This window comes from Ambystoma mexicanum, chromosome 2q (genome assembly GCF_040938575.1).
Source record: "Ambystoma mexicanum isolate Mex_15411 chromosome 2q, UKY_AmexF1_1, whole genome shotgun sequence".
NCBI lineage: Eukaryota > Metazoa > Chordata > Amphibia > Caudata > Ambystomatidae > Ambystoma > Ambystoma mexicanum.
This window is the reverse complement of record NC_090924.1, coordinates 2,655,265-2,668,438: the sequence shown is the minus strand read 5'-3', so window position 1 is coordinate 2,668,438 and position 13,174 is coordinate 2,655,265.

Below are 13,174 nucleotides of genomic sequence, written 5' to 3'. Positions count from 1 at the left end.
AAGGATTTGGATATCATATCTCATGTTATAGGACGGGTCCCAGGTTTGGTATTAGACGCATTGAGATATCACATCTCATGCTATAGGAAGGGTTTCAGGATTGGAATGGGAAGGAGTTGCATATCACATCTCATGTTATAGGAAGGGTCTCAGGATTGGAATGGGAAGGATTTGAATATCACATCTCTTGCTATAGGAAGGGTCTCAGGTTTTCTATTAAAAACATTAAGATATCACATCTCATGCTATAGGAAGGGTTTCAGGATTGGAATGGGAAGGATTTGGATATCACATCTCATGCTAATGGAAGGGTCTCAGGTTTGGAAGGGGAAGGATTTGGATATCATATCTCATGTTATAGGACGGGTCCCAGGTTTGGTATTAGAAGCATTGAGATAGCACATCTCATGCTATAGGAAAGGTCTCAGGATTGGAATGGGAAGGAGTTGGATATCACATCTCATGCTAAAGGAAGGGTCTCAGGTTTGATAGAAGCATTGAGATATCACATCTCATGCTATAGGAAGGGTCTCAGGATTGGAATGGGAAGGAGTGGGATATCACATCTCATGCCATAGGAAGGGTCTCAGGTTTGGTATAAGCATTGAGATATCACATCTCTGCTATCGGAAGGGTCTCAGGATAGGAATGGGAAGGACTTAGATATCACATCTCATGCTATAGGGAGGGTCTCAGTTTTGATATTAGAAGCATTGAGATATCACATCTCATGCTATCGGAAGGGTCTCAGGATTGGAATGGGAAGGAGTTGGATATCACATCTCAAGCTATCACAGGATTGGAATGGGAAGGAGTTTGATATCACATATCAAGCTATAGGAAGGGTCTCAGGTTTGGAAAGGGAAGGATTTGGATTTCACATCTCAAGCTATAGGAAGGGTCTCAGGTTGGAATGGGAAGGAGTTTGATATCACATCTCATGCCATGGTATGGGTCTCAGGTTTTGTAGAAGCATTAGCATATCACATCTCATGCTATCGGAAGGGTATGAGGATTGGATTTGGAAGGAGTTAGATATCCCATCTCATGCTATAGGAAGGGTCTCAGGTTGGAATGGGAAGGAGTTGGATATCACATCTCATGTTATAGGAAGGGTCTCAGGATTGGAATGGGAAGGACTTGGATATCACATCTCATGCTGTAGGAAGGCTCTCAGGTTTGGAAGGGGAATGAGTTGGATATCACATTTCATGTTAGAGGTAGGATCTCAGGTTTGGTATTAGAGGCATTGAGATATCACATCTCATGCTATCAGAAGGCTCTCAGGATTGGAATGGGAAGGAGCTGGATATCACATCTCATGCTAAAGGGAGGGTCTCAGGTTTGAAAGGGGAAGGATTTGGATATCACATCTCATGTTATAGTAAGGATCTCAGGTTTGGTATTAGAAGCATTGAAATATCACATCTCATGCTATCGGAAGGATCTCAGGTTTGGTATTAGAAGCATTGAGATATCACATCTCATGCTATCAGAAGGGTCTCAGGATTGGAATGGGAAGGAGTCGGATATCACATCTCATGCTAAAGGGAGGGTCTCAGGATTGGAAGTGGAAGGATTTGTATATCACATCTCATGTTATAGGAAGGATCTCAGGTTTGGTATTAGAAGCATTGAGATATCACATCTCATGCTATAGGAAGGGTCTCAGGATTGGAATGGGAAGGAGTTGGATATCACATCTCATGCTAAAGGAAGGGTCTCAGTTTTGGTAGAAGCATTGAGATATCACATCTCATGCTATCGGAAGGGTCTCAGGATTGGATTGGGAAGGAGTTGGATATCACATCTCATGCTATAGGAAGGGTCTCAAGTTTGGTATTACAAGCATTGAGATATCACATCTCATGCTATAGGAAGGGTCTCAGGATTGGAATGGGAAGGATTTGGATATCATATCTCATGATATAGGAAGGGTCTCAGGTTGGAATGGGAAGGACTTTGATATCACATCTCATTCTATAGGGAGGGTCTCGGGTTTGGTATTAGAAGCATTGAGATATCACATCTCATGCTATCAGAAGGGTCTCAGGATAGGAATGGGAAGGAGTTGGATATCACATCTCATGCTATAGGAAGGGTCTCAAGTTTGGTATTACAAGCATTGAGATATCACATCTCATGCTATAGGAAGGGTCTCAGGATTGGAATGGGAAGGATTTGGATATCATATCTCATGATATAGGAAGGGTCTCAGGTTTGGAATTGGAAGGATTTGGATATCACATCTCATGTTATAGGAAGGATCTCAGGTTTGGTATTAGAAGCATTGAGGTGTCACATCTCATGCTTTAGGAAGGGTCTCAGGATTGGAATGGGAAGGAGTTGGATATCACATCTCATGCTATAAGAAGGGTCTCAGGTTTGGTAGAAGCATTGAGATAACACATCTCATGCTATAGGAAGGGTCTCAGGATTTGGATGAGAAGGAGTTGGATATCACATGTCATGCCATAGGAAGGGTCTCAGGTTTCGTATACGCATTGAGATATCACATCTCTGCTATCGGAAGGGTCGCAGGATTGGAATGGGAAGGAGTTGGATATCCCATCTCATGTTATAGGAAGGTTCTCAGGTTTGGTATTAGAAGCATTGAGATATCACATCTCATGCTATAGGAAGGATCTCAGGATTGGAATGGGAAGGACTTGGATATCACATCTCATGCTATAGGGAGGGTTTCAGGTTTGGTATTAGTAGCATTGAGATATCACATCTCACGCTATCGGAAGGGTCTCAGGATTGGAATAGGAAGGAGTTGGATATCACATCTCATGCTATAGGAAGGGTCTCAGGATTGGAATGGGAAGGAGTTGGATATCACATCTCATGCTAAAGGAAGGGTCTCAAGTTTGGAAAGGGAAGGATTTAGATATCACATCTCATGTTATAGGATGGTTCTCAGGGTTGGTTTGGAAGCATTGAGATATCACATCTCATGCTATAGGAAGGGTTTCAGGATTGGAAGGGGAAGGAGTTGGATATCACATCTCGTGCTATAGGAAGGGTCTCAAGATTGGAATGGGAAGGAGTTGGATATCACATCTCATGCTAAAGGAAGGGTCTCAGGTTTGGAAAGGGAAGGATTTAGATATCACATCTCATGTTTTAGGATGGTTCTCAGGGTTGGTTTGGAAGCATTGAGATATCACAACTCATGGTACAGGAAGGGTCTCAGGATTGGAATGGAAAGGAGTTGGATATCACATCTCATGCTATAGGAAGGGTCTCAGATTTGGAATGGGAAGGAGTTGGATATCACATCTCATGTTATAGGAAGGATCTCAGGTTTTGTATTAGAAGCATTGAGATATCACATCTCATGCTATAGGAAGGGTCTCAGGATTGGAATGGGAAGGAGTTGGATATCACATCTCATGCTATAGGAAGGGTCTCAGGATTGGAATGGGAAGGAGTTGGATATCACATCACATGCTAAAGGAAGGGTCTCAGGTTTGGAAAGGGAAGGATTTAGATATCACATCTCATGTTATTGAATGGTTCTCAGCGTTGGTTTGGAAGCATTGAGATATCACATCTCATGGTATAGGAAGGGTCTCAGATTTGGAATGGGAAGTAGTTGGATATCACATCTCATGTTATAGGAAGGATCTCAGGTTTTGTATTAGAAGCATTGAGATATCACATCTCATGCTGTAGGAAGGGTCTCAGGATTGGAATGGGAAGGAGTTGGATATCACAGCTCATGCTATAGGAAGGGTCTCAGGTTTGGTAGAAGCATTGAGATGACACATCTCATGCTATAGGAAGGGTCTCAGGATTGGAATGGGAAGGAGTTTGATATCACATCTCATGCCATAGGAAGGTCTCAGGTTTGGTAGAAGCATTAAGATATCACATCTCATGCTATCGGAAGGGTCTCAGGATTGGATTGGGAAGGAGTTGGATATCACATCTCATGTTATAGGAAGGGTATCAGTATTGGAATGGGGAGGACTTCGATATCACATCTCACGCTATAGGGAGGGTCTCAGGTTTGGTATTAGAAGCATTGAGATATCACATCTCATGCTATCAGAAGGGTCTCAGGATAGGAATGGGAAGGAGTTGGATATCACATCTCATGCTATAGGAAGGGTCTCAAGTTTTGTAATAAATGCATTGAGATATCACATCTCATGCTATAGGAAGGGTCTCAGGATTGGAATGGGAAGGAGTTGGATATCATATCTCATGATATAGGAAGGGTCTCAGGTTTGGAATGGGAAGGATTTGGATATCACATCTCATGTTATAGGAAGGATCTCAGGTTTGGTATTGTTAAGACGGATTGTTAAGACAGATTCCTGAACTCTGTCCTGGAGGCGCAGAGGTTCAGAAGGCCAGCCTAGTTTCTTGGAACAGGGTAACCTCTGGACAAGCCAGACAAATCAGGGTAGCGATCACGGCGGTCAAGAATAGGTCTCAAGAGGGGTGAGGGTGACTGAAAGCCCGCAATGAGCACACAAAGCAAGGACACTTACAAATTACTCTAAACAGGTGTTATATTAAAAATATAGACACATTTATCACAAGGCCTTTGTAACATTGACCATAGCGAATATTCACGATAAAACTCTCAATACAATATATATACACAGAGTCTAACGAGAGAGACGCACAAAATATGCAGACCACCTAGATGGGGAGGAAAACAGGCAGTGGGAATACAAGTTAGACCCAGTCCACCTTCAGAGGCACCTAACTAGAAGGAAGTCGGAGCCCTAAGAAGAGTGGAGCCTTGTGCTCAAAAGTACCTGCACACGCGGGTGCCAATGGGCAAAAGGAAGTCTCTGCGCGGACGTCAGGCAGTTCAGATCGGTGAACAAATGAAGAAGGACAAAGATCAGCGACTCAAGCGCAGCCTCCACTGTGGGCAGAAGCAGAGCGCGAGTGCGGACAAGGCGTGCTGCTTAACACAGCGAGGAGAAAGCTACAGGCTACTGCAGGAGGGCGACCAGTTCCTAGCGATGCTACTCACCGGTCCCCGATGCAGGCAGACCCAGGCTTCTCCGTGTCAGTTTCAGTGCTGGCAATTTCAGATGCGAGCAGGGGACTCTCGGCGTCGTGTAGATTCCGCGGCAGCAGAAGTTGAGTTAAAGATGTCCCAAACGAAGGGAACCCGCACAGATTGTTACCTCAGCAGGGCAACGATGCGGCCGGGTGTATTTCAGCCCAGTGCACACTCTCACTTCAGACCTGGGAACGCCAAGTGTACGAAGCGGGTGAGAGTGTCGGGGACTCGGAATACAACACAACCTGACTGCGGTAACAGAGCAAGACTCCTGTGTAGGCTGGTCAGTCCACTGAATGGCCCAGGGACACTTCCAAAGGCTTACTTGCAGGAGATGGTGAAGATGCCGAGAATAGTTGTTCCCACTATTCCAATGGGTCGAAGTACCAGTACAGGCCTTCTCGTGCGATCAGAGGCAGAAAGAGTTTCACAGAGCGACAGCAGTGCAGAGGAGCAGTCCTTCAGCGGGTCACCAGCGATTCCTCGGTTCAGCCTCGTAGTTGCAGGATACTTGGCTCTTGTATTCCTTTGTTCATAAAAACTCAGGAGATCGACATGGTAGTGGCGTTTCCAGCCCCCTCTTATCCACGGTTCCCTTCGCGCCAAAATGGAGGGGACCCAATGGGAGATCCGCTCATAAAACACTCACACCATCTGTGGACCTCATCACGGACCACGGGGGTCCCAGGCATTCACACCACCCTAGACTCTCTGGCGCCCAGGATGTGTATTGGGACCAGACATCCCAGCCCCCATCCTGGAGGCACACACAGGCCTGTAGAAGCCCGCGAAAGCATCTGTGTTTCGCGGGAAAGTACATGCCGAAATAAGGAAGGCCCCGGGTCAGCTCGACATGGGGGAGGTGAAGGGGGCAAGATGGTCAGCGGACAGGACAAAGAGCCTCGTGGTCTGGCCATTTTGGGAGCCAGGCCACTATTTTGGGCTAAGCGTGAGAAACGCGCTTAAAACGCCAAAAGGAGCTCAAAAACATAAGAAACGATCGCTGCCACCAATCCCGTCCGTGATTCACTTGCACCATTCATTTACAATCCAAAGAGAGTATCTAGGGCCTGTCGAAGACTAGAGACCCAAGAGAGCAGTAACTTAGCTTACAGTCCCCTCTTGTGCCATGTTGCGCGAAAGCTGCAACATGATAAAGAAACTACGGAAAACAGCATTTCCTGGTACTGACTGTCTTAAGGGCATGTCAGTTTCCCCGTAAGAATGGAGCGAAAGCCCAGCGGCAGAAGGCTGCACTTCTCTGGCAAAGTCTAGATCATGTTGAAAACAACAGCAAAAAGTTTAGGGGTTGCCACATGGAAGGAAAATTACCCACAATTAAGAAATCTTTCCTAACACTCGCCCCTCCAAGACTATGGACAGGGGGATCTAATCCACCCCTGGATGAGTCTCGTGTTCAGGTCGGTTAAACATTCTGGACAACCCATCAGCATTGCTATGTTGGACACCTGGCCTATGCTCAATAGTGAAGTCGAAGCCTTGTAGACCTATGGACCACCTAAGCAACTTTGGATTCTCTCCCTTCATGTTCATTAGCCACTTTAAGGGCTTATGGTCAGTTTGCACAGTGAAGTGGTTCCCATAGAGGTAGGGCCTCATCTTCCGTAGGGCCCACACAACAGAGAAACATTCTTTCTCCACTGTGGACCATCTGAGCTCTCTGTCCTTAAGCTGGCGACTAATAAAGCCAATAGGGTGTTCCTTAACCTTCTCATCTACTTGCGATAGTACAGCTCCTATACCAGGGTCAGAGGCATCCGTCTGCACAATAAAAGGTCTTTGATAATCAGGGGAGCTGAGGACAGGGGCCAAGGAGTCCTTTAAGCCATTGAAGGCCTTCTCACACTCGTCGGTCCAAGTTACCTTCTTGGGTTTCTTCGGAGTGGTGAGGGCAGTCAGAGGGGCAGCTATGGTGCCATAGTCTGCCACAAAGTTGCGGTAATACCCTGTGAGTCCTAAGAAGGCTCTCACTTGGGTCTGTTTAGTGGGGGTAGACCAGTCTTGTACTGCTTGTACTTTACTGGGAAGAGGCTGTATCCTCCCTCCACCTACTTCATGTCCAAGGTAAACCACTGAGCCTTGTCCAATCTGGCATTTACTAGCCTTTATGGTCAAGTGTGCTTTCTGAAGAGCCTGGAGCACAATCCCGAGGTGTTTCACATGGTCTTCCCAGGTGGCACTGAAAACGGCTATATTGTCCAGATATGCAAGACAGAATTCGTCCAACCCATTCAACACATGATTCACAAGCCTTGGAAAGTGGCAGGTGCATTTTTCAACCCGAACAGCATTACCCTGAATTGGTAAAGGCCGTCTGGAGTAGAAAACGCTGTCTTCTCCTTGGCATGTTCTGCTAAAGCTATCTGCCAATAGCCCACAGTGAGGTCAGACGTGCTGAGGTACTTGGAGGCACCCAAAGTATCCACCAGCTCATCTGTTCGAGGCAAGGGGTGTGCATCTGTCTTGGTGACAGCATTCAGAGCCCTGTAATCCACGCAGAACCTCAATTCAGAAGTGCCTGCCTTTGGAACCAAAACCACAGGGCTGGACCAAGGACTACTAGAGGGTTCAATCACCCCAAGGTCTAACATCTTGTTGACCTCGGTCTTAATGTAAGACCGTACTTTGTCTGACATCCTGTATCCCCTACTTTTGGTAGGTACACTGTCTCCTGTGTCTAAGTTATGTTTGCACCAAGGTGTCAAACCAGGCAACTGTGAAAACAGGGGGGAAAACTGCCCAAGCAAAATTTTCACCTCAGCCTGCTGATTAGAAGTCAGGTGAGGGGCCACTCGGACATCCTCAAAGGAGCTATCTGAAGGACCGCTTTGGAACAGGTCGGGGAGAGGTTCAGACTCCTCTTCCTCAACATCTGAAGCCAGTAGCAGTGCTGCGATTTCGACTCTTGGGACGAAAGCCTTCAGCCTATTTACGTGGAACACTTTTGGAGCCTGTCCAGGCCTTCCAAGGTCCACTAAATAGTTAACCTCACCCAGGGGCTCCACCACTGTGTAAGGGCCTGACCATTTGTCCTGTAAAGCTCGAGGCCTTATGGGATTCATGATCAGGACTTGCTGACCAGGTGTAAAGTTGATGAGGGAAGCTTTCTGGTCGTACCAATGTTTCACCAGCGCTTGTCCTGCCTTCAATTTATCACTAGCCAAGCCCATCAGGAGAACTATCCGTTTTCTGAGCCCCAGCACATAATCTACTACGTTGGTAGTAACAGGGGGAGTGGGCATCTCCCATCCCTCTTTGACTATGGCTAAGGGTCCCCTTACAGGATGACCGAACAGAAGTTCGAAGGGGCTGAAGCCAACACCCTCCTGTGGTACCTCTCGGTGGGCAAACAGTAAGCATGGTAAAAGAAGATCCCATTTTCTTCTCTGAGGTTCTTCCAGAGCCCCAATCATGCTCTTTAACGTTCTGTTGAAACGTTCCACCAGACCATTGGTCTGGGGGTTGTATGCAGAAGAGAACTTGTAGGTGACCCCACATTCTTTCCACATAGCCTGCCTATACTTCGACATAAAGTTGCTGCCACAATCCGACACAACTTCTTTAGGGAAGCCAACCTTAGTAAATATGCCAAGTAACGCTTTTGCAACTGACTTGGCAGTTACAGTTTTCAATGGGATGGCCTCAGGATATCTGGTTGCATGGTCGACCAGCACCAGGATAAACCTATTGCCTGAGGATGTTTGCGGGTCAAGGGGACCAACGATGTCGATCCCTACCCTTTCGAATGGTACTCCCACAACTGGGAGTGGTACAAATGGAGCTTGGATTGTCGAGCCAACCTTACCAGATAACTGGCAGGAGGCACAACTCCTGCAGTGACTTTCGACTTGCACCCCCATCTTGAGACAGTAGAAGTGCATGGATAACCTTTGCTTGGTCCTCTTAATACCAAGGTGACCAGCAAGGGGTACTTCATGCGCCAACTGCAGGAGGAAGGGTCTTACAGCAAGGGGAACCACCAACCTCCTATGGTCTCCTTCTGTAGACGCTGTGGGCTCACTATACAGGAGTCCACCTTCCCAATAAATCCGATGCGTCCCAGGAGGTTCACCCTCAAGCTGGGAGCAGGCCTGTCTCCTTAGTCCTTCCAGAGATGGGCACTCACGTTGGCCTTTACTGAATTCTTCCCTGTCAGGACCAAGTTCTACTAACAAGTCTTTTAGTTCCGGATGGTCGTTGGGGTCAAATACTTCAGGCATCGCCACCTCCTCGTCAGGCCCGGGCGATTGACCAACTTCCTCCACCGCAGTGGTAGGCGAGCTCGGGGGAATGCTCTCTTTCCCTCGTCTTGACTTGCTTACTCCTTTCGCCTTGGGTTTCCCCTTCGGCTGGGGCGGCGTATTGGTCTTGGCCAATGCTGCCCGTGTTTGAGACCGGGTGCAGGGTCTGTCGGCAGTGTCTCCTACGAGCCCTAAAGCTCTGAGATCATTGCCTAACAAGACCTTTCCTGGGACGTTTCTCTGAATGCTCACTGGAATCCTGACTGCTGTACCATTTAAAGTAAGATTTACAGGTATTACTGGGAACATGCGAGGTGGGGCGTCAGCCAACTTAGTGGGCATCAGAGTAGCTCTGGCAACTTCCTCTGAGTCTACCAAGGTAGAATCCACTACAGTTCGACTGCACCCACTATCCCTAAGAGCTGGAGTATCCACTCCATTGATCAGCACACTGTCTTTAAAGTAGTGCTTGGTATTATCTGGAATCCTAGCATAAGCCTCTGCGACTTTAGGCTCCCAGGAACCCAGGGAAACTAAAACTACCTCAGCTTCTATCCCGCTGGGGAAGGAGTCTGAGGAGAAGGATGCTCCTGTAATCTCTTCTTCCTCGTAGGAGGAGAAGGCCAGATTAGCGGAGTGGACCCCCAAAGGTTTAACCTTACACCGGGGATCCCCCTTCACGTGGTCAGTTGCTCCACAAGCAAAACAAGATCCATTTGGTCTGTTCACATAGGGAGGTTTACTGTAACCAGAGTTCTGTTTCGGAGGCTGACCTCCACTACCCTGTGAGTTCTCTTGTGTCTTACCCTTATTTTTCTTTTTGTGGCCCTTTTGAGAAGAAGATTTATCAGTTTCTCCACCCTCCTTATCTTTGGACTTTTTCCCTTCCTCCTGCTTACCAGGATGAGTTTTGTCCTCATGGGACACTCGATGTGACACCCATAAGTCTGCTGCAATGGCCAGCTTCTTAGGATCTATCTCCTTCGAATCGGCCAAATGCTGCTTAAGCTCCGGGGAAGAAGATGCAAAAATGTGTTCCAGCATGATAAGATTTATCATGCCTTCAAAGGTAGAAACCTTATAACCTTCGACCCAGACAGTCAAGTTTTTTAAGGATTCGGTTACATAAGATACCCAAGTACCACCTTCTTTTTTCTTCTACTCTCGGAATCGTTTTAAATATTGGGCAGGAGTCTTTCCAAACTTTAAAATGAGAGTTTGCTTTAACATTGCGAAATCAGCTCGCTCAGCCTTCGACATTTCCATAATGGCACTACAGCCAGAATGGGGCAGTCTGCTGAGTAACCAGGCAATCTTATCAGCATTGTCAACTTGTTGAACTTCACATGCATACTCAAACGTATTCAGCCAGTCCATAATGTCATTCCTTTCCTCATACACACTGAGCAGATCTTTCGGAAACCGTGGATGAGAGGAGGCCCCAGACGCATGTCCAGGACCCTTAGATCCATTTGCAACCTGAAGCTTGGCCGGTTCCAACTGGTGATCCCTGTCTTTCTGTTTTTCGGCCTGTTCGATTCTTAGTTTGGTTATGTTGAACTCAAGCTCCTTCTGCCTAAACCGCAGCTCTTGCTTCTTGAATTCAAGCATGGCCTCCCTATCGACACTGGCAGAGGAAACATTAGACATCGCATCCTCCCTTTCCTCGTGGTCGCGGTGGATCAGTGCAGCAGCAGAATCGTCGATTCTACCAGTGAGAGCAGCCCCAACTCCTTCCGCACTGTCCTCAGAAGTTATAGCATCAAGGTGCGCTTCTTGCCACGCCACGATTCTTTGGATCATATCCAATTTGGTGCCTTGAGAGGAGACACCTCTCTCCGCACACATCTTTTTCAATGTTTCGGATTTAGAAGCATTTAAAGTTAACAAGGTATTTGTTTCCATACTGTTAGATAGGACTATGGCCTTTTTAAAGTTATACTACGACAATTCACTACTTGTCCTGGTAGGAATAACTTGAAATACCTTCGCTCATGCGCAACACTGGATACCTTCAGTCGTATCCCACCGCTGTACACCAATTTGTTAAGACGGATTCCTGAACTCTGTCCTGGAGGCGCAGAGGTTCAGAAGGCAAGCCTAGTTCTTGGAAGAGGGTAACCTCTGGACAAGCCAGACCAATCAGGGTAGCGATCGCGGCGGTCAAGACTAGGTCTCAAGAGGGGTGAGGGCCACTGAAAGCCCGCAATGAGCACACAAAGCAAGGACACTTACTAATTACTCCAAACAGGTGTTATATTAAAAATATAGACACATTTATGACAAGGCCTTTGTAACATTGACCATAGCGAATAATCAAGTAAACCTCAAGTAAAACTGAAGTAAACCAATACATCACACTCAATACAATATATATACAATACCACAGAGTCTAATGAGAGAGACGCACAAAATATGCAGACCACCTAGATTTGGAGGAAAACAGGCAGTGCGAATACAAGTTAGACCCAGTCCGCCTTCAGAGGCACCTAACTAGAAGGAAGTCCGAGCCCTACGAAGAGTGGATCCTTGTGCTCAAAAGTACCTGCACACGCGGGTGCCAATGGGCAAAAGGAAGTCTCTGCGAGGACACCAGGCAGTTCAGATCGGTGAACAAATGAAGAAGGACAAAGATCCGCCACTCAAGCGCAGCCTCCACTGTGGGCAGAAGCAGAGCGCGAGTGCGGACAAGGCGTGCTGCTTAACACAGCGAGGAGAAAGCTACAGGCTACTGCAGGAGGGCGACCAGTTCCTAGCGATGCTACTCACCGGTCCCCGAAGCAGGCAGACCCAGGCTTCTCCGCGTCAGTTTCAGTGCTGGCAGGTTCAGATGCGAGCAGGGGACTCTCGGCGTCGTGTAGATTCCGCCGCAGCAAAAGTTGAGTTAAAGTTTCCCAAACGAAGTGAACCCGCACAGATTGTTACCTCAGCAGGGCAACGATGCGGCCGGGTGTATTTCAGCCCAGTGCACACTCTCACTTCAGACCTGGGAACGCCAAGTGTACGAAGTGGGTGAGCGTGTCGGGGACTCGGAATACAACACAACCTGACTGCGGTAACAGAGCAAGATTCCTGTGTAGGCTGGTCAGTCCACTGGATTGCCCAGGGACGCTTCCGAAGGCTTACTTGCAGGAGATGGTGAAGATGCCGAGAATAGTTGTTCCCACTATTCCAATGGGTCGAAGTACCAGTACAGGCCTTCTCGTTCGATCAGAGGTAGAAAGAGTTTCACAGAGCGATAGCAGTGCAGAGGAGCAGTCCTTCAGCGGGTCACCAGCGCGCCAAAACGGAGGGGACACAATGGGAGATCCGCTCATAAAACACTCACACCATCTGTGGACCTCATCACGGACCACAGGGGTCCCAGGCATTCACACCACCCTAGACTCTCTGGCGCCCAGGATGTGTATTGGGACCAGACATCCCAGCCCCCATCCTGGAGGCACACACAGGCCTGTAGAAGCCCGCGAAAGCATCTGTGTTTTGCGGGAAAGTACATGCCCAAATAAGGAAGGCCCTGGGTCGGCTCGACCTGGGGGAGGTGAAGGGGGCAAGACGGTCAGCGGACAGGACAAAGAGCCTCGTGGTCTGGCCATTTTGGGAGCCAGGCCATCATTTTGGGCTAAGCGCAAGAAACGCGCTTAAAACGCCAAAAGGAGCTCAAAAACATAAGAAACGATCGCTGCCACCAATCCCGTCCATGATTCACTTGCACCGTTCATTTACAATCCAAAGAGAGTATCTAGGGCCTGTCGAAGACTAGAGACCCAAGAGAGCAGTAACTTAGCTTATAGTGCCCTCTTGTGCCATGTTGCGCGAAAGCTGCAACATGAGAAAGTAACTACGGAAAACAGCGTTTCCCGGTACTGACTGTCTT